At 44.1% G+C, this 21603-nt stretch overlaps 1 long non-coding RNA gene across 2 annotated transcripts; it reads right to left on the bottom strand.

Annotated features, from left to right (window-relative positions):
* Positions 1-238: 238 nt before the first annotated feature.
* Positions 239-19260, bottom strand: LOC110076585 (uncharacterized). Of its 2 annotated transcripts, none has more exons than XR_013539236.1 (3): positions 19178-19260; positions 5427-5499; positions 239-348 (listed from the first exon to the last, which is right to left on the bottom strand). It is a non-coding gene; the product is annotated as an uncharacterized LOC110076585 (long non-coding RNA). The 2 variants fall into 2 exon arrangements; XR_012081968.2 differs by lacking the exon at positions 19178-19260 and adding an exon at positions 6141-6246.
* Between the last annotated feature and the right edge of the window lie 2343 nt (positions 19261-21603).

Raw genomic sequence — 21603 nt, 5'->3', positions numbered from 1 at the left:
CACCCACGGTGGCCAAGCGCTTGACGTAATGGACAGGACAGTATCTTGATTTGCTGGTCTGCCTGAGGGAGCTCTTCTAGCAGCAAAGCAAAAGAACAGAAAGGAGCCGGAACACCTTGTCAAGATATTTCACTGCCTGGGGTCAAGGACAAATGGCGCCCACCCCCATTTCATGTACAAACACCAATCAGATTGACAATTGAACCTCAAGGCCAACTAGACAGTACCTTTAGCACGTGTTCAGAAACGGTGCTCCTTCAAGTGGCGAAAGATGTCTGTTTGTCACAGCATACAATTTTATTTGCCTCCATTTCTTGCATTTAGTGTGTTTTGCTTCGTAACTGGGAGCTGGAAAGATAAGCACAGGCTTGGTTCAGAAGCTTGATCACCAAGGGAGGCGTCTCTAAACATGCCCCTTAATATTTGATTTGACATCTAACATATTTCCCCACTAGTAGTGGGACGTATCCCCTACGGTCCCTGAAGGCAACGGAGCTCTGTCTCCCTCAATCCATATTCCCACTGTTTGCTACCCAAGGCAGCTCCCTCACTGTGCCTAATGATGGAACAGCCCTCAATGTCCTAATGCTCAGCCTAGTTCTCTGAAATGTGATGTACTGTATCTCTAGTGCCCATCCTTTCTTCTTGGGTTTCTTCTTTGGCCCGATAAATGCATCCTATACGCATTTTTTTCTGTGGCTGATGGCAAGATGCAGTCCTAGTTCCAGTCTGTCTTAGGAGAAGATGCTCTATAGATCAGACCTGAAATGGATTCAAATTATTTAAAAAACATGAGATTCTGACTAAATATTCAAAGAGTGTGGATAATGGTAAGAGCTACTCAACAGTGGAACAAGTTATCCCAGAAAGTTATCTTTCATTTGTGGCAGGAAAGGATGGTTGATCATCTCTCAGAGGAATTTTAGCTGTGAAGAGAGATAATTCCAGGTCTAGAAATCTGTGGTGGTTTGAGAGGGCTCACTTCCAAATCCTTCTTCCCTTGCCCCCAAAGCAAAGTTTCTGGGTCTTAGGCTAAGAGGAGCCGGAGGAAGAAGAAGCTCCTGGTTTTGGATTGAACATTGGATGGTATGTGTCATATCTTACAGAGAACAGTTCTCTCTGTGAAGGGTGGCCAGAGTACAACTCTCCATCTGAAGGCATCCTCTGTTTTAAGTGCTGTTCAGTTCCAGACTGATTTAAAGCTGACACACCATAAAATGGGATTATCAGAGACTCTGAGGTAGCCCTTCCATGCTCCTGAACATGTGCAAGTCCACCGGTCACCTGATAACCTTTCCTCACTTGAGGGAGAATCATTGCAATTCTGCTTAAAATTTTAAAATAATTCCCAAGATGGTATCTGGACATAGAGATGGATTTTTATGCAAACCAGTAGCCTCTTTGGGGCGATGTATGTGTGGCCGCAGCAGGGTGCTTCTGCTTTCTCGCTGGGTTTTTGAAAAGAGGGCTGGCTCAAGACTGCCAAAAGCAAAGAATAAAATGTCCTTCCTTGCCAACCCCACATCCAGAAGCCAGACAAATCTTTACTCAACATGGGTTGCTGCCATTCTTGGTCTACCATGGGCGAATGCCTTGGCTTAGTAAGACGAGGGAAATTCCTGTGTTTCTAACTAGGAGGAACAATGGTACTGATATTTCCTGATATCAGAAGAAATGGACCCAAAAAAGAGGCCATTTTCCAGTCCCTAAATCATAGATTTGACCGAGCAGTCCTGATTAAACATCCTCCATTTCTACATGTCGGTGCCACAAGGTGTCTTTGGATAAAAGAGAAAACAAGGGGGGAAAAACACACCCTAATTGGTCATTAGCGTCCATTGTCGAGAAACAATCCATGCCAAGCTCAGGGAAGCTTTGCGTAATACAACTGCAGAGCTTACCGAAAGTAGCAATTCCACAGAGCATTCAGATCTTGCTTTTGCTAAAACCGTATATAAATAGGACTGTGTTTAAAAACTCACTAATTCCAGGAAAACTATCCCTTTGTGTGAGTACTTGTGGGGGGAAGATGTGTGCAAAAAAATAAAAAATAAAATAAAAGAAGAAGAAAGAAGAAAGAAAAGCAAATCTTTGATTAAATTATAGAGCAACTTCTGCTGAAGCGAAGATATTATTATAGGAATGACAAATTAAGCTGATGAGTATACAAGGCTTTGCCTGCTTAAGAACCGTGAAGACCTAAGCTGGAAGATGATTAAGCAAAATGTAAAAAGTGGATATGCGAACCAGTCACAAAAAAGGTTCTGAAATGCTGTTATAAACATAATTATTAAATCCATGAAGAGGAGATCTTTTCCCCCTCTCCAAAAAAAGACTGAGTAAAACTACTCTTTTCTTTATTGCTAATTAAATGAACTTTCCACATGAAAGCTATTTTAAATACACTTTCTGGAGGCGTTAATCCAGGTTTTCTTCCCCTTCTCCAAAACCCTATTTGGAAAATGTTATCTGTGGCTAAACAGCGCCGTATTTGTTACTTACCATGTGCATCCTAACCCTGGGGTGTATTTGGATTGATGATGTATTTGTGGATATTTTGGATGCCCAGTTAGTCATTTTCGACCCTGGACTTAATGTTCTTTATGTGTCCAATGCGTGGGTGGATGGGGGAGCGTTCTTTAGATGGCAAAGCATGTTATTCAAGGCACTTCTGATTTCTGGTGACAAGGTAAAGGTAAAGGTTCCCCTTGACAATTTTTGTCTAGTCATGTTCAACTCTAGGGGGTGGTGCTCATCCCCATTTCCAAGCCATACAGCCAGCGTTTTGTCCAAAGACAATCTTCCGTGGTCACATGGCCAGTGCGACTTCAACATGGAACGCTGTTACCTTCTCACCGAGGTGGTCCCTATTGATCTACCTGCATTTGCATGCTTTCGAACCGCTAGGTTGGCGGGAGCTGGGACAAAGCAACGGACGCTCACTCCGTTGCGTGGATTCGATCTTACGACTGCTGGTCTTCTGACCCTGCAGCACAGGCTTCTGCGGTTTAGCCCACAGCGCCACCACATCCCTCTGGTGCCAAAGCAGGACCAAAATCATCAGTAGTGAAAGATTTTGCAAACCTTGGTTCAATCATCCATCCAAAGGGAGACTACAGCCAAGAAATCAGAAGAAGACTAAGATTTGGGAAGGCAGCAATGAAGGGATTAGAAAAGAGCATCAAGTGTAAAGATGTGTCACAGGAGACTAAGACCAAGTTCATTTCTCTCTCATTCCCAATCACTATGTAAGGATGTGGGAGCTGGACAAAAGAGAAAGCAGAGAGGGAAAACATTATTTGTTTGATGTATGGTGCTGGAGGAGAGCTCTCTCAATACCCTGGACAAAGAAGTGGGTCCTAGATCAAATCAAGCCTGAACTATATCTGGAGGGGGAAAATGTAGAAAGTGAGGCTGTCTTACTTTGGCACATCATGAGAAGGCCAGATTCTCTGGAAAAGACAATAATGTTGGGAAAGGCTGAAGACAGCAGGAAAAGAGGAAGGCCAAATATGATTTGGCTTGACTCCCTAAAGGAACCACAGGCTTGCATTTACAAGAGCTGAGCAGGACTGTTGAGGACAATACACATTGGAGATGTTTCATTCATAGGGTCGCCGTAAGTTGGAGGTGACTTAGCAGCACATGACAATAGGACTTTCAAGGTATGTGAGATGTTCAAGGAGAGATTTACCATTGCCCCCATCGCCTAGTGAGTTCCCATAACCAAGCCGTGATTTGAACCCAGGCCTAGCCTGGCTGTCTTTTGACTGTACTGTACCACATTGGCTTAATTTATTACTTTTATTTTACTTCAAATGTTGTGTGGAATTTATCTTAGGCACATGTAAAGACAAGCGTCAAAATGGATCAGGCTTTTCCACTGAAACAAACAAGGGTAGAATTATAAGTGAGTGTTTGATTATAAGAGCAGATGTAATAATTTTCTGGTCTGTCATGGTTGGTACCCAAGATGGAACAATAACGTCCAGTAAGTGGATCACACAAAGAGCCATTATTTGTATTTGTCCTGCTGCCAGCTAGGCTATGAACCCATGAACTGCTAAGCAAGGGACCAAGCTGTGCCATCTATATAGGCAGGTACAACACACAAGAGAATCTATGTTCTTAAACTGGGATGGCCCCTGACATTTTGTTGCCTGAGTCAGCACAGCAAATGCTGCTGTCGCCATATCAAGCCTTGACAAGGAACTTGGCTTTCACTTCTGACATCACTCTGTACTTTGGCCCAGAAGCAGAGTTTCAAAAGTCGCAAAGTTAGCGGCAATCCTGTGTTGCAGACCGATTGCCATTATCAGGGCTCAGTTGGTGGAAATTCTTATTGTGTTAGGTATTATTCACACCTTGGGATGTTATGACCACCACAACATACAGAGAAATGTCTGTTCAGAGCTCTCTAGTGGCTAGTTCTGATATTACATCTTGAAAATATTTAAAGATTCAGAGGAAAAGTCAAAACAATGGTTTGCTTATAATTTAGGATGGAACAGCATCGGACCTGGAAAATGAATGTCAAGTGTCTTTAAAAACAGATGAAATTGGCCTTTAAGAGAAAGTTTTGGAAGTAAATAGGGAATTGAAATTACTTTATCAATTACTTACCACATTACCTTTGAGTATAACTTGGTTATGCCCTTGTTACCCAAAAAGGAACAAGTTATAGCTAACTATGTTATTTCTAACTAACTACTTCCCTAGCTACACCAACTGGCTGCACCAGGCACATAACAGGACATTCAAACAGACGCTGTGCGTACAGTTAGCTAGCTATAAAGATTGGTGGGAGGGGTTGTTCTTGTTTTGAAACACAAAACAAGGTTTTCCCCTTCTCACTGTCATTTTCTTCCTCCTTCGCTCTCCCCATCATATCCTTTGAATGATCTGTTTCATGACAAGATGGAGTTTGCTAAGGCTGAGCAAGTGATGGGAACACAAAGGAGAGGTGGAATACAATTGTCCCACTGTTAATCTTACATGTGATTACATCTTCTTTAACGGACTAGTGTTAAGATAAAATTCCTGTCAACGGCAAGAGGAGATGAAAGCTTTAAAAAATAGAAAAAACAAATCTAACCAGACATGTTGCATTTTTCGATGTTGTTCTCAGCCACAAAGTGGGTGGCACAACGCTTTTTGGTTACTGGCCATGGTTTGTAAATTCTCACGCCACTGAATTATTTAGAACTTGATGCATGCCCAAACGCCTGACCACCAGAACCCTCTAGGAATATTACAAATCAGGCAGATGAAGAGAGGCTTATTCTGCCACATGAGTGACATCATAGGACCAAAGACACCCCATGTTCCAGGAATTCAAGCACTTGTTCAGGGATCCAGATTCCAGTTTCGTGGGGGCGTCAATCCACTTCAGACTTTCCTCTCACTGTTATTCTGGCTGTACTCACTTGTGTGACAGAGTGGAGCTAACATCCTCATCTGGTTTGAAGGGTGACCCAGGCTAGGTCCTTCACACAGGCCCTGTGAAAGCAAGAATCCAGTAGAAATGACTTAGGGTGTTGCATTTATTATAAACACTAGCATCCAGACATCCTATATATGGATGTAGGATATGCATTCCTTTTTCTAGTGGTCCCCTTCATGCATGACTTTTGTGGAAGTATGCATAAGAGTATTTTAAAAACATACATGGTAACTGTAACAAATGCAGATTTGCAAACGCGTGCATAATATGCAGCTATCAGGAAGCACTAAATGGTTCCTGGGTTATAGCCAGGCCACCCATAATAAAGAGCTGAGGGCATGGTGCCAATTCCAGGCTGGTTTATTGACAATTGACAATCTGGCTGCTATGTGGAGCTCCAGGTTATTACCATACTAGATTGCTGGTCTGCCCCAGACACCTGTATCGTTTTGAAACAGGGATAGGAAATGTGTCGCCTTCCAAATGAGGTGGGACTACAACTCCCATAATCCTGCACCACTGGCTAGAGCTGCTGGAACAGGACAGGAGGTGCACTGTAACTACACCTTTCCCACCCATTTTTAAAAGCCATACTTTTCTTCTCTTGTCCCATCAAATAAAAAGCTATTTTGGTAACTTTGAAGCCTTTATTGTGCATATTATTGGATATAGAATTTCAAGCAGGGTGCATAATTACCTTTTTTTCCCCCCAGGCTACAAATCCCAGAATCTGGGACTTGTAATCTTAACAAGTAACTTTTTTTTTCAAGCACTGACTCCTGGCTCTTTCTTCTTCTTCTTCTAAGGGAAAGAAAACATAGCTTGTATTAATACTGAGCACAGAAGATCTTTCTCTCTTTTTAATTTCCCCCTTTCCTTTTGAAAAGCCCGACAGCTTTTGGCTCTGAACTCTGCAAGAATAGCAAACAGCTATAGCCGTACATTTGGGAGTACGACCTTGAAAAGCTTGAGGGATGCTGGTCAGGTCATGGACCATTACCACCGCCTTCGTCAAAGCTTCACAATTTCAATAATGCAGACAAGGAAGGCAGGGAGCAGTGACTGGAGTACTAAACGATGAATACATCAGACATTGTGAAGCTTTTTTTTTCTTTCCCTTTTAAAAAAAAATCAGAGCTACTTGTCTAGAAAGACCCCTGGTGCAAACGCTTTCACCCGTGCACAAAAAAATTAAAACAAGCCACCTTTCACAATTAAGGGGATGAAACCCTTTCTGTGCTCCATCACCTTACATTTGGGGTGTTCAAGGGTTCAGCAAGCTGACATGTCAGGGTAGGAACACAGGGTCTCCCTGAAAAAGCACAAAGTCTCCCGTTCCACTTTCACCCTTCTTGTGAACTAGGTGGCCTTTGGCAAGCTGCTCACTCTTAGCCTCAGTGCCTCCTCCCTGTTCGCTATATTTGTTGTAAGGCACCACCAAGTTGTGACCCTAATAGCGCTTTCAAGGTATGTAATAAATTTAAGGAGTGACTTTACCAGTTCCACTCCCACAACTGAGCTTCCATAGCCAAGCAAGGATTCGAACCCGGGTCTCCAGAATCCTAGTCTGTCCATCACTCTATCCACTACACGGCCCACTATTTAGCAGATGTTTGTTCAGTATTGTATCTTCACTATTGCTAACTTTGCATGCTGCCTTTTAAGGGTGTAAGTGGCCGTGAGTCCTCTTTTTTTTTTAAAGGAAAAAGGCTGGGTAACAGTATTTTAAAATAAATAAATACATATTAATTTAACTTAAGAGGGTGATGCTATTTTAAAGGAGCATTACCAGAGAAGGCATCATACCGTCTAAAATGTATATAAAACACTTTGCACGCATGGAAACATTATAACCACAAGTATTTGTGGAAGTTACTCCTGTTCTGTTTACATTTTTTAAAAAAAGGAGTATCGTGTTTCTTTGCAGGCTCACAGGAGACTTGGCACCCAAGCGCCTAAAATAAATCCATTTCTTATTGCCATTCAAGGCAAACTTCAGCACTGCAGAAAAAAAGAATTTTCCATGGGGTATCGGGTCTGTGGAGGGGGTCTGTGGAGGGACAGCCCTGTTGTCTGAGGTAACCAAAAAATAAAACAAAATAAAAGGAAATTTCTCACCACCATACATTGGCAAGCCTTGTAAGAAGTCACAAGGTAATATATACAGTATATTATTGTGACTTCTTCCCCCCCTCTAGGGAGGCCTTAAGGCCTCTCTAAAGGGAAAAAAATACAAGGGAGAAAGAGGGAATGGTTAAGGGTGAGGAGAGTGCCCGCTTGTGAAGCTAGCGGAAAGTTCCGGAAGCCCTGAGAGGCTCCTTGGCCTGAGGGGAAATGTTTTTATTTATTTATTCCAGAAACTGTGCTGGGGATGGGGGTGGCCCAGGGACAGAAAAGGTGGACAGTCCTCCCCCGGTGGAAAAAACACAATGGCCGCCCGTGGTGATCCCTGAGGGAGGACCCGGCGACAAAGCGGCCCTGAGGGCTTGTCCGGTCCCTCCATTTTCTGCGGTTGGCCTCACTGGACAGGGCGGCGGTGCCCTCTCTCTCTCTCTCTCTGGTCAGAGGGACCAAATAAATAAATAAATAAATAAATAAATAAATAAATAAATAAATAAATAAATAAATAAATAAATAAATAAATAAATAAGCAGATAAACAGATAAATAAACAGATAAACAAACAAACAAACAAACAAACAAACAAACAAACAAACAAACAAACAAACAAATAAATAAATAAATAAATAGTTTGTGATCCGCCTCAGGTCTCCTGTGGGGAGAAAAACAGTTTTCTCCCCACAGAAGATCTGAGGCGGATTGTCTGTCCGTCTGTCTCTCCCTCCCTCACTCCCAAATAAATAAATAAATAAATAAATAATTTGTGGTCCGCCTCAGATCTTAAATAGTTTGTGATCCTCCTCAGGTCTCCTGTGGGGAGAGAAACAGTTTTCTCCCCACAGAAGTCCTGAGGCGGACGGACGGATGGACGGACCGACCGACCGTCCGTCCATCCAGTTAATTCAAATTTTTTACATCACCCACCTGACCAGTGCAATAAAACACAGACATTATCTAACAAAGTGCCCCAAACTTAAGTAACATGAATTTAAGAAACAAAGATTTTAAACTAAAAACCTAACCAAACAGGGGGCAATCAATACAAAAAGGATGATATTCTCACTAATCTTAAGTTGGCTGATTCTGAAGAAACAATTACTACTAAAATAATCATCATCTTAGAAGTGGTGAATGTAGGGGATTTTTTGGGGGGGGAGGCTGTTTGGCCGTGTTCCAGAACATAGTCGGGAAAAAAAACCCCAACAACCACCCTCGGATCCCAGCCATGAAAGCCTTTGAGAAAACCATCTCAGAACGGGAAAGCAATTAATTCAAGACCATAAGCGCAGTTAAAACCACGGCCATAAATGAGCCTCAGAACAATGAAGTTTCTGTCCATATTGAAACTGCTCTGAAAAAGGGTTTTTTAAAAAAGAGAAGATTTTCACAATCTCAGAGGTAAATAAGTGGGGCCTTCTAGAAAGACCAGCCAATCAGGCTCACCTGGGTAATACCGGCTGGGTTTGGAAAAGCTGCTTTTGGGGGGAAAATGGTCGAAATTCCAGGCGTTTAATGGCCAGAAAAGTAACTTATTGGCAGGCAGGGTTTCCAGAGGGACTGAAGCATTTGTTCCTTGAACCTGGAAGAAATGGGGCTGTCAAGCTAAGAGTTGTCTTTTGGTCCTTTTGGGGGTGGGGGCAGGATGGGATGCCCAACGCTAAGAGAGGGTGTGGGTGCATTCGGGCCACCCCCAGGGTGTGTGCCTGATGGTTTCTGGAGTCCATCGTGCTCGCAGGGCGAGACTTAGGAGGTGTGGAGAGAAAATATTTCCCGGAGTTTTTCTTAGGGTGCAAACGCCTGTGACAGGGTAGCCACTGAACCTACGGCCCAAAAACGTGTGGAAAGGAAGCACAAATATGCATTAAATTTGCATATGCTAATATTTAGCCAGATAGGGAAGCTTGGAAGCAAAAGCTGCTATAGCAGGGAAGTCTGAAGCTGCTCAATCCCCTGCAATTTCAAGGGTTTCCCTTTTTCTTTTCCCTCCATTCCCCTCCCCTTAATTTTTTTGTTTCTATGTCCCTTGTGTTTCTGTTTCAGCTGTTGTGTGTTTTTATTTTTAAGTAATTTCAATCTCCCCCCCCTCAAAAAAATATGCTGGACTGAGCTGTGCTTTGCGGGCAGGAAAGCTTTTGCACGGGATGCAGTTGTAGTTCGCACGCCAGTTCTCACCAAGACTTCCTGACGGTGCTTTGCATGCTGGTTCTCACCAAGCCCTCCTTACTGTGCTTTGCATGCCAGTTCTCACCAATGCTTCCTGGCTGTGCTTTGCATGCCAGTTCTCACCAAGGCCTCCTGACTGTGCTTTGCATGCTGGTTCTCACCAAGGCTTCCTGGCTGTGCTTTGCACACCAGGTCTCACCAATGCTTCCTGGCTGTGCTTTGCATGCCAGTTCTCACCAAGGCCTCCTTACTGTGCTTTGCATGCCGGTTCTCACCAATGCTTCCTGGCTGTGCTTTGCATGCCAGTTCTCACCAAGGCCTCCTGACTGTGCTTTGCATGCTGGTTCTCACCAAGGTCTCCTGACTGTGCTTTGCATGCTGGTTCTCACCAAGGCCTCCTGACTGTGCTTTGCATGCCAGTTCTCACCAAGGCCTCCTGACTGTGCTTTGCATGCTGGTTCTCACCAAGGCTTCCTGGCTGTGCTTTGCACACCAGGTCTCACCAATGCTTCCTGGCTGTGCTTTGCATGCTGGTTCTCACCAAGGCCTCCTTACTGTGCTTTGCATGCCGGTTCTCACCAATGCTTCCTGGCTGTGCTTTGCATGCCAGTTCTCACCAAGGGCTCCTGACTGTGCTTTGCATGCTGGTTCTCACCAAGGCTTCCTGGCTGTGCTTTGCACACCAGGTCTCACCAATGCTTCCTGGCTGTGCTTTGCATGCCAGTTCTCACCAAGGCCTCCTGACTGTGCTTTGCACACCAGGTCTCACCCATGCTTCCTGGCTGTGCTTTGCATGCCAGTTCTCACCAACAGCTCCTGATCCCAGGAAAAGGTTGCTCTTTGCAGCACACCAGGGGGGAGGGGTGGAGGCTCATGCAATGCAGAGAGACATTTTTCAAAACTGTTGTCACAAGCTGTGCTGGGAGGAGGGCAGGCCTTCCTTGCCCTGTAACGGTTTATCCGGGGAAGGAGCAAATAAGATAAGCAAAGCGGCTGACAGATTTGGCAGGAGCAACCAGGCCAGATGGTACCCAGCAGGTCTATGCATTCCCCAGCTGAACAATCTGATAGATCCTGGCCCTGTGTTTTGGTAGACTGGGCATGCCAAAACATTGCAAAATTTATTAGGCTATATAAAGAGCTTTGCACTGATGTTTTTATGATGTGGTTGTTGCTGAAGAACCAGGGGCAGGGTTGGGAAACAGCCCGGCTTTTCTTGTGCTCCAGCAGTCGGCCCACCTTCCAGGTTTGCATGACCGGGTGAGTGGGCAAAGTCAGAATATACATCTCTTTCTCTCTTTCCAGACACCGATACAGTGCTTTTTAAACAAATTTAATTAAAATTAAACACATATCCTCCAACATTTGCTGGAAAGGGACACATAAGTACCATCCAAAAGTGGGGAGATGCCTAAGACATTTTGCCGCCTGAGGCCAAAGATAAAAGGGAGCCTCGCCAGGCCTGAGGTGCTTCACCGCAGGCGGTCTGGAGCTAAAGGTCTGGAAAAAATCATACCAGTGTCTCTAAACAAGGAGAGGCAGCCTCTTGAGGGTTTTCCAGGTCTGTGAAGTTTCTCACCTCCAGACACACACAAAGAGATTTTTTTAAAAAAATAATTTATACGTTGTGCAATTTGTCCTTTGACATCAAGTACATCAGAATGAAAAAGTGAGGATTTTTCTTCCCTTCCTGGAAGAGAGCTTTGTCTTCCACCAGAGGAAGATGGGCTGTTTCATTTGTGCCCAAAATTTCCCACCCCACCATGTCTGCTGCCTGAGGTGACCATTTCCCTTCTCCCGATCTATTATCCTCTACATTAAAATAAGTGGCATTTCTTTTCCACAATTCCCACTACTTTCGGCAGATTGCTAAAATCACAGGAGACAGCCCCTGCCCATGTAAAGGGTTCTGCCTTTTGGCATATTTCATGAAGAAAAGGGATGGGGGAAAGCTGTTTTTTTTCCCCTTAACATTCAGAAACTGTTGAAGGCATTGTGAGAGGTTGGGGGGGGGGATACAGTAGAAAATTCCTTTCAAAGCCAATTCAGAAAGGCTATGCTAATATTGACTTAATTAAGAAAAAAAATCAAGAACAAAAGGGGGTGGTGAGCAAAGGCCTAAAGCAATTTTAATCTATTATCAGAAGCTAATTAGAGATATCTGTATTAGCAAACACATTTATGGTCATTAGCAAACAGTCAACTAACTAATTTTAAAGATGGATGGGTGTTGACGGGCACTAAGTCATTGGCTCTAAGCAAGCGAGAGGGTGATTGTGTGAGAGGTTGGCTTCCATGCAAACCAATTTTTTTTTTTTAAATTCCCACGTAAAGTAGAATCATTTTGCTGTTTAGTCGTTTAGTCGTGTCTGACTCTTCGTGACCCCATGGACCAGAGCACACCAGGCCCTCCTGTCTTCCACTGCCTCCCAGCGTTGGGTCAAATTCATGTCTGTCACTTCGATGACACTGTCCATCCATCTCGTCCTCTGTCGTCCCTTTCCCCTCTTGTCCTCACACTTTCCCAACATCAGGGTCTTTTCCAGGGAGTCTTCTCTTCTCATGAGATGGCCAAAGGATTGGAGCCTCAGCTTCAGGATCTGTCCTTCCAGTGAGCACTCAGGGTTGATTTCCTTCAAAATGGATAGGTTTGTTTTCTTTGCAGTCCAGGGGACTCTCAAGAGCCTCCTCCAGCACCACAATTCCAAAGCATCAATTCTTCGGCGGTCAGCCTTCTTTATGGTCCAGCAGGGACACAGCATCATTTCGTTTGGATATTTGAGGTCTGAGGCACTGAGCACTGAAATATTTGCATGTTTGTAGGGATAAGATTAATTGACTTCAATCTTGTTGGACTCAGCACTTGGAGCATAGCTTTTAAAAAGCAGCTTTTCTCCTACATGGTTTACGATTTTAAAAAATGGTTACCCTTCCTTCTTTGGAAAATGTTGGAAAACAGTTTGTTGCTTTTCTTGATCCTTTAAAAAAAAATCACAACTTAGGTTTGATTAACTCATGACAAATTCATGATAAAATGCCTGGAAAATGTCTTTTAACAGTAACTAGCAGCATGTGACACAAGCAACCTGTAGAACATACTGTATTATACAGTACAGCTTTCAAAGCTAACTTAATTGTATCCTTATTAAGGGTATCCTTGGTAAGTTCTTAGAGGGAGATAAATTCCTTATAATTAATTGCTTCCAAACTTTGCTTGGACTACACATCCCATGATCACTTGGTCACTTAGGCTGGCATTGATGGACATTGTAGTCCAACAAAGTCTGGAGAGCCGCAAGTTTCTCTTCCTTGCTAAATAATTTCTGAATGGAGTTCCTTTCCTTTTTATGACCAATAGTCCATTCGGTTGTCAAGCTTTGGCGCACTGTAAACTGTGGTTAGTGTAACACAAACCAAGGCATTGAGAATGATTTTGGTCCCCCTGGAGAAGAATCCACCATTTGTTAAAATTATGAATAGCTTCAGTGATCCATTCGACTTTCCGGCAAGCGATAATGGGAATTTTATGACTATGGCTGAAGCAGGAGTTATGGGTAATACTGAATGTCAAAGTGGAAACAGGAATACATATCTCATCATCCAGGTTAACTTCCAAGGCTGAGAAAAGATTTGAACCCAGGTCTCTTGCGTCCAAGTGCACTATTTTATCCACCACACTGCACAGGTGTTCATTACCCTATATGGTACATAATTTAAATTACAGTACTAGTATAGGCATGGAATCCATTAGCCAGTACGGTCCTTGGCCCTACCCCCACCAAAAGTAAGGAAGGAAAAATAAGAGGAAGGAAGGAAGGAAGGAAGGAAGGAAGGAAGGAAGGAAGGAAGGAAGGAAGGAAGGAAGGAAGGAAGGAAGGAAGGAAGGAAGGGGAGGGATGAGGAGAAAGAAGGAAGAATGGAAGGGAGGGAGGGAGGGTGGGATGAGGAGAAGGGAGGGAGGGGTGGGATGAGAGGAAGGAAGGAAGGAAGGAAGGAAGGAAGGAAGGAAGGAAGGAAGGAAGGAAGGAAGGAAGGAAGGAGCTGATGATGGATAAGAGGAAGGAAGGAAGACAAAACAAACATTCCAAACCTCTTCTCTTATTTACCACATTTACTGTTTGTTACTTAGTGAAGTCAGCTGCATTGACTGGAATGTATTTGATACATGATTTATGGGGGAAAAGAAGCAATTATCCAAAGTTCACCTTCTAAGCCATTTTTATATAAGCAGCACATTGGGCCATGAACCAGCAGAATCAGCTTCAGGGGAGTGTCGCCAACCGCAAACCGCTAACCTAAAATTAATTTTCATCTGCCAGCAAACTGAAGCAGCTGACGAAACCGTATTTTATAAGAGCCACGGATTTCTGATCTGAGCTGTGGAACGACAGATATTTAGCATTCCCAGCTACCTGGCGAGGGAGACATTTTAATTTAAATCAATGAGTTATTGATTCATTTTTCATGTCAGGAAAGATAAAGCAGAGCATGTTATTTCAGCCTGTACTTCTAATGACCTCAGAACATATATAGTGTAAATCCAGTTGTAAAATATTTCCTTCCCTAACAGGGGAGAGATTTGAATAACTGTGTCGCCCAGTGAACAGAAAAGCAATTGGGAATTTAGGATGTCCCAATTATCAAGTTGCTTTCTATGAGAATCTGAATTGCTTTCTATGAGAATCAAGTTGCTTTCTATGAGGATCTGAAGGCCTTTGGAATGGACCTCAACAGATGGGAAAGCTTGACATCTGAGCGTTCAGCCCGCAGGCAGATGGTACATCATGGCCTCTCCCAATTTGAAGATTCCCTCTCCAGCAGGCCGAGGCAAAGAGGCTGTCCCAAAACCAGCAAAATCAGAGAGCTGGACAGGGGACAGACTGTATCGTCTTCAGTGTGGAAGGGATTGTCACTCTCGAATTGGCCTCCTCAGCTAGACTAGATGCTGTTCCAGGTCCTCCATACAGAGCACGTTACCATAGTCTCTCAAGACTGAAGGATGCCTAATCACAATCACAGCATTCTATGAGAAAATTCATGCACCCAGATTCAGCTCAATTTGAACTCTTTAAATCTCCTGATTGATTGCTCCAACCAGTGTGTGGATCCAATAATTTTCTGTAGGGCGAGGGAATAACACTTATCAGTATGTCCCAAGATGATGCATTAAGTTACGTATAAAGAAATTAAAGTTGGTACAATGATTTCCCATCCTTTTTCAAATTATATACAGCAAAATCTTACTAGTGTCTCTACAAGGCTTCCATAACTTACCATGGTTAACTGTGGCTAATTGATTAGGTGCAGGAAGTGCAGATGGGCACATGACTCAGCACACAATTGAGACATGCTTTGGCACAGTGTTAATTAGCCACTCTTAGCTATGGCAAGTTACACAAACACCAATTCAGATTCGGGTCATTATATATACACACAATGTCAAGCTCTACTGTAATTTTGTGGCTTTCAGGCCTAACAAATCGTGCCTCAAAACAGGGCCTCTGTAACATCTACTTTGGCTCTGAGGTGGCTTGCCTTGGGAATGACAATTGTGGAACCATCATGGTTCACAGTCGTAGAAATGGTGCCCATCGCCGAAGTTTCAAAGCAAACAGCCGTGCATTTAAGCTTTTCACGTAGGGCGCTTTGAGTGGGAGAACCTCCTTTAGCAATCTAGAGATCTTATTTACCACAACATCAAGCCAGGAGATGGTGAACTCGCAATGACAATGCCCCCATCTATCAAAAAGCATTTCCGAACTACAGGGGAGGGAGGGGAAAAGGGTGCCCGTCTCGACAAAGACAAACGAGAGGTGCCGACAGACCGGCTGCCCTTCTTTCTTCAGAAGCGCACAAGGAAACGCCGTGTGTCAGCATTTAACAAATTAAACCCCTAACAGGCTGTGGTCGGGCCGGTGTGACAACTATTGGGGGAGTGTGTGCGTGCGTGCGTACGTGCGCACACAAGCTCTGACGAGGGGATAAATTCATCCCAGTCACTTTGGATCAAGGGGGCGGCTTTCTCAAAAATTACAAGCCACAAAATATCTCATTTAGCTTGGCGTGAAATGCATGCACGTCATCCGTCAAAGGGGATCTGGCAAGCCAAGCCATGTTTTGCCTTTTTTTAAAAAAAAAACACACAGACCCCCTTTGATTTCTTTGGTCAGCTCAGGATATATATATTTTTAATGTGTTGCAGTGAGATCAGAGTTTCCTACAGTAATTTATCAGAGATTCCTCCTCAAGAAAAAAAAATCGGTAAATCCTTTTCCAGAGGATGATTTAAATATTTACATCCTTCCTTTCCTTACTTAATTGTACTTAGTACCTGCATCTGAGATGGTCCTGAGCTTCTCTATACATTGGCTAAAATCCTGTCACTTGATGTAGTAAGTTGCTCTAGAGTAGGTACATTCTATTAATGGGGACCTGATGAGTCAACCTCTCTAGGTTTTATTGATTCCAATGGGCCTGCTGTGCTTGCAACGTCCTACACGAAGCAACAGATGTTCAGCCATTGTGTTTCTATTTAAGTTGCAGTCATCATTTCTACATTTGAACTTACACATATACAAACTTTATGATATAGATTCCCTCCAGGTCTACATCTCCTTTTGTGCTTTGTCTCTCTCAGGCCTTTTGTTTCGGCCCTGTATAAACAAGACACCTTTATTCCGCAAGAATTAAACAGATGTAACTTCAGGGTGATAGAGTCAAGAATTCCATGCATCTGGTCTGTCTTGGAGTGGAAAAATAAGACGTCGTTATTGTTGTTTTCCATGAGATGTCGCTGACTTTCCATTTACATATAAGCACTGGAGAGATTTCAAAGACCCCTTTGCCGGACTTATTACTTCCTGTTCAAACACGGGACGGCATACATTCAGAACCAGACTCCCGTTCCTCTTTCGGCCAGCTCTAAGACTTCTTATCTTGGACTCAAGACGAGAGTCTTCCAAAGGAAGATCTGATTAACAACCCACATCTCGTCCAGTTTTAACATCGAAAGGTGGTGGAGTATCGATTTGAATTCATTCAAATCTATTTGAATTTTTTTGGGGAGCTCATAAAAAAACAAACCCAACATCCCTCTCAAGTGGATATTTCAGGAAGGAACACATTTTTTCCCCCCAAGAGTCCAGTAAAAATAAAGCACATACATTAGTGGGAAATCGAGTCAACCATACCCAGGTTTTGATTTCTGCCTTTGAACAACAAGGCCTTGGGAAAAACAGCCCCATATTCAATCTTATTTTGCCACTCAATACCCACCAACATGAGACATTTAGAAAATCTTCCCTTTGATTTAAAAAAAAATAGGGTTCAATTTCAGGATGGCATTGATGGGTAGTTCCATATGGCTTCTAGTTTATCTGCAGGTGCCAGGTGGGTGGATGGAGTTGCCTTTTTCTTTTTTAAACATTTCACATTTACATGGCAACTCAGCACCAGCAACCTGTTTTTTTTTTTAATCTACCCAGTTCTTAGCCATGAAGGTTCCATTTATTCTTTTTGCAGCCCAGAAGCCTTCTGCAGTCCAGGGGTGTGCCTTAGGCAAACAAGTAACCACTTTTCGTGAACTGTATAGTTTGGCTTTCGCCCTGGTAAAGGTAAAAGGTAAAGGTTCCCCTTGACAATTTTTGTCCAGTCATGTTCGACTCTAGGGGGCGGTGCTCATCCCCGTTTCCAAGCCATAGAGCCAGCGTTTTGTCCGAAGACAATCTTCCGTGGTCACATGGCCAGTGTGACTAGACATGGAACGCTGTTACCTTCCCACCGAGGTGGTCCCTATTTATCTACTTGCATTTACAGGCTTTCAAACCGCTAGGTTGGCGGTAGCTGGGACAAGTGACGGGCACTCACTCCGTCACGTGGATTCGATCTTATGACTGCTTGGTCTTCTGACCCTGTAGCACAGGCTTCTGCGGTTTAGCCCACAGCGCCACCACGTCCCTCAACGCCCTGGACTCTAAAGCAAACCAACCCTGCATGTATTCAGTGGCACTCCCCCCCTCCGACTCCCCCCAAACCCTGACAATCAGCAAAAGACCAACAAGGTGACCCTTAAGGAAAAAAAAAAGGTTGAGTGAGAATCCGGTGCACTTTCAATGATACCGGTGACTCTCCCATTTACATGATAATGTGAGCGCATTAGAGACAGGCAGGGAACGGAAAAAAACAACATTCAAATGAATGGTGTGCCTGCCATTTTGAGTGCAGGAGAAATGCCATTCCACCCTCATTAACTCCTCTTGAGCGGGAATGCTGGATGCATTCTAAACAGGTCAGGACGGTGAGCCCCCCAAGCTGCGCTCAACACACCAGCCCTTTGAGGTGGACCCCTAAACGTTGGGCGCACTTTTTGGTGTCCAGCGGCTTGAGGTTCCAAGGATGGGGTGGTGCTTGAGATGGTTAAGAAAAAGCATCACACACAAGCCAGAGTTTAGAATTTGAAGCCAGCCATGGGGAAACATTTAATGCAGAGCTACTGGCTGGAATAGTTTAGGTATCTGCAGAGAAAGAAGTTGCGAGTTCGATTCCTCACTGTGTCTCCCGGGAGAAGAGCCAGCCTGTGTAGCCTTGGGCGCCCCCTAGGGGAAGATAACAGTACACTACTTCTGAATATTCTCCACCTGCAAAACCCCCAAAAGGGTCACTCTAAGCCTGAACTGATTTACTGCCATGTGATAATTGCTATTATATATTGACTTGGTCCCATTAAGCCTAGTATGGCCATCTGTGGCTAGCCAAGAGTCTGACCCATCTCAGACAGCACTCTTGCCTAGCCATTCCCACATACCCCTAAAATTGTTTAGAAAAGCTTTAGGAAAATTACTGAAGTGTCTGGACTCCATCTTATAGGGTCCCTTCCAGCACTCTAGTTCTAAGATTGCTATTATGATGATTGAAAGGGCTCTTCGGAAACCGGAGAGAAAGTAGAGCACACTGGTTGCCCCGTCAGATTAAGGGGGACAATGACTTTAGATCTTCACGGAGCCATGGAACGTTACAGGTGTTTGGGACTGTAAAAGTTGTAGTCCAAGAATGTCTGGGGACCCAAAGCTGGGAAACACTGAACTAGACAATAAGGATCTTAAGAAATGCCACACAGCAGAAGAGCCGCATGAGTAGGGCTATTTCTGTTTTTGGCCGGCCGCTCACTTTGGCCTTTGCGTTTTAGGGAACAGAAATGGGCCACAACCTCAAACAAAACAAAACAAAACAAACAGAAGAAAAAGGACCAACACACTTCCTCCTTGCTTCTAACTCGCCTCCCTCAAGTGTCAAAGTGGTCCCTTTGCCAGCCACATAGCACCAGCGCCAACTCCTACTAAGGCCAGGATGCATGGTTAAGACTCACCTCTTATTTCTGGATGAGGCCCATTTGCCAGCTGGAGGAAAAGAGAAATGTGCGAAGCTGGACGGATTGTTCATTCCCAATGCTTACCATGTGTTGCTACTCTTCCCAAATGTACTTGGTGTGTGTGTGTGGGGGGGGGGGAAGAGTCAATAGGAACATCATCCTTCAGCAGCAGCCAACACGTTCCCCTGGGCTCACAAAAGCTGATCCGTCAGGAGGCTTAGGAGAGAAACCAGGTGGGGAAACCAACCCCCCCACCCTTTGCAAGTCTTAATGACTTCATTGACTTCACCTTGACATTTGGCAAGCAGCAGGAGACCATTATCCCCTGATGATGTTTTGCACCCTTGACGTCATCTCTAAATTTACAATGTCAGGGCAATGCCATGCAGAAGGGAAGAGTAGGAGCATGGATGGGACCAGCGGAATCTCTTTTATTTTCAGAAGGCCAGGAAGGATTTTGTTTTCGCTAGACTAATCGCAGGCAGACAGACCTGTGCTAGAAGAGAACCAGGCATCTCCAAGCGCTGGCTGCCAGAGATGCTTTTTGAAATGAGGCCCAGCATTCAAGGTAGCTCCCTTCAGGTTGGGCTGCTAGCATGCCTGCATGAACGCACACATGGGGTCAATCCCGGGACAGTCTCGTGACTCCTCGGTAGGGTGGCCACTTTAAATAGATGACACCATCTCTCCACCTTTTTGTCTCATTCAGGCAGGCTTTTAAGCGGTGAGCCACCTTGTAAAGGGTGGTTTGTTTAATTTACAGATTTTTATATGTTTCGAACATTTTTTTTTTAAATCTTGGTTTTTAGTCTTCATGTAGGCTTGCACTTTTATCTGTTGGGAGCCATCTTGAGAGAGAGGCTGCCTTTAATAAAAAGAAATAAAATTAAATAAAGAGGGAATTTGAGCAGGCATAGCTCAAATAACAAGGTACACCTGCTGGAATTCCTCTACACAGACATTTAACAGTACAGAAGCCCTCTGCTCTGTCTGCGGTGTCCATCCTGCTTCTTCATCTAGTCCATCTTCTGGAGTTATTACACGATGATAGCGAAAGATGCTTATATATACAACGGGCAAGATCCTATTGAGTAATTACACCAGCCCAATGCAGCCGGTGTACATCTCCACGGCCAGATGGGGCAACTTAAGACGTGGATGTAAGCATTTGCTGTTGTGTGCTGGCATACAGTAAGGAGTGTCTACGCTCGCTTGCTCCTGGGAGGCCATCGGCTGCTGGGATTTACGCCATTTGCGTGATGCCAACAGGCATTCACTAACAGGATTCGGGCAGGCATCTCAAGCACTTTAGAGGTTGAGCATAAAGGAATAATTCTATTCTAAAACTCCTGGGGAAAAAGTGGGCTTTTTGTTCTGACCCCATTTGGGGATGGGGGGCGAGGCAGCCTTATTTGACAACATCCTTGATTGCAAGTAAAAACAGGAAAGATTGAGAACCACGGAAAAAGGTGGGTTTCTTCAAACCCCAGCTACCGTGCAGCAACATCTCCACCCAGTGGTCTGCTATTACATTTCAACTCAAAATATATTTTCCCCTGCTCCCTTGCTTTTTAACTTTGCTCAGAAGGGCAAGGAATTCAAGTTCTGGGCTCCGTGTCGTTTTGCCACATTTGACTGGCAGCGAGAATGTCTGCAGAACCATAAATCTCATGAAAATCAACTGTTGTAACCAAAGAGTCCACCCACCAAGATGCAGCACTGTGTCCTGCGGGGGGGGATCTCAGCCTTGGGTAACCCAGATGTTCTTAGACTGCAACTCCCAGAACCCCCTGCTGGTGGCAAGGACTTCTGGGAAATGCAGTCCAAGAACCCCCAGGTGACTTCAGGTTGGGAAACACTGGGGTAATGGCTATAAAAGCAGCTTAAAACTGGAGCAGATCTGGCTGGTGGCTTAATTTCACCCAGCCTGTTTTCACCAGGCAGGCTGTTAGCAAGGTGAGGTTGCCCTCTTGCTGATGTGCATTCATTTTTATTTTATTTTATTTAAGGTTAAGAACATCCCATTTTCGAAGCTCTAACTGTGGAGTGGGAAAAACCCCCAAACCTAAATCTCATGCAGCCCTCAAGCGAGCAGGGTGACCACATTTTTACACCTTTCTACTTTTGTCCTTTGTCACTAGGGTTCACCTTACGTGCAAGCAACTTTTCCAAGCGCTGCTCATGAGGACTGTTTTTGAGGATGCAGGATAGGAAGCACCACTAAAGCTGTGCGATTCTTCCGTTTCTGAATTAATAAGATATCCAGATGCACCCCAGCTAATGGGGACAATATTTGTTTGATGCTTTTAAATATTGTAATAATTTATTACTGGATTTTTAACTTTGTTTCTTTTAATACTCTAAGACGCCTTCGATCCTTCAGGAGAAAAGCAGCGTAGAAATATTTTAAATCAATCAATCAAAGAAATTATTCTAATCTGCTTTCACAGGCCAGCTGCCTGTGGCTTTTCTCGCTCCCCACTCCAACACACTTTCAGGAGCCCAATTCG

The sequence above is a fragment of the Pogona vitticeps genome, chromosome 14 (genome assembly GCF_051106095.1).
Source record: "Pogona vitticeps strain Pit_001003342236 chromosome 14, PviZW2.1, whole genome shotgun sequence".
Classification (NCBI taxonomy): domain Eukaryota; kingdom Metazoa; phylum Chordata; class Lepidosauria; order Squamata; family Agamidae; genus Pogona; species Pogona vitticeps.
The sequence above is the reverse complement of the archived record's forward strand: the minus strand, read 5'-3'. Positions and strand labels throughout refer to the sequence as shown.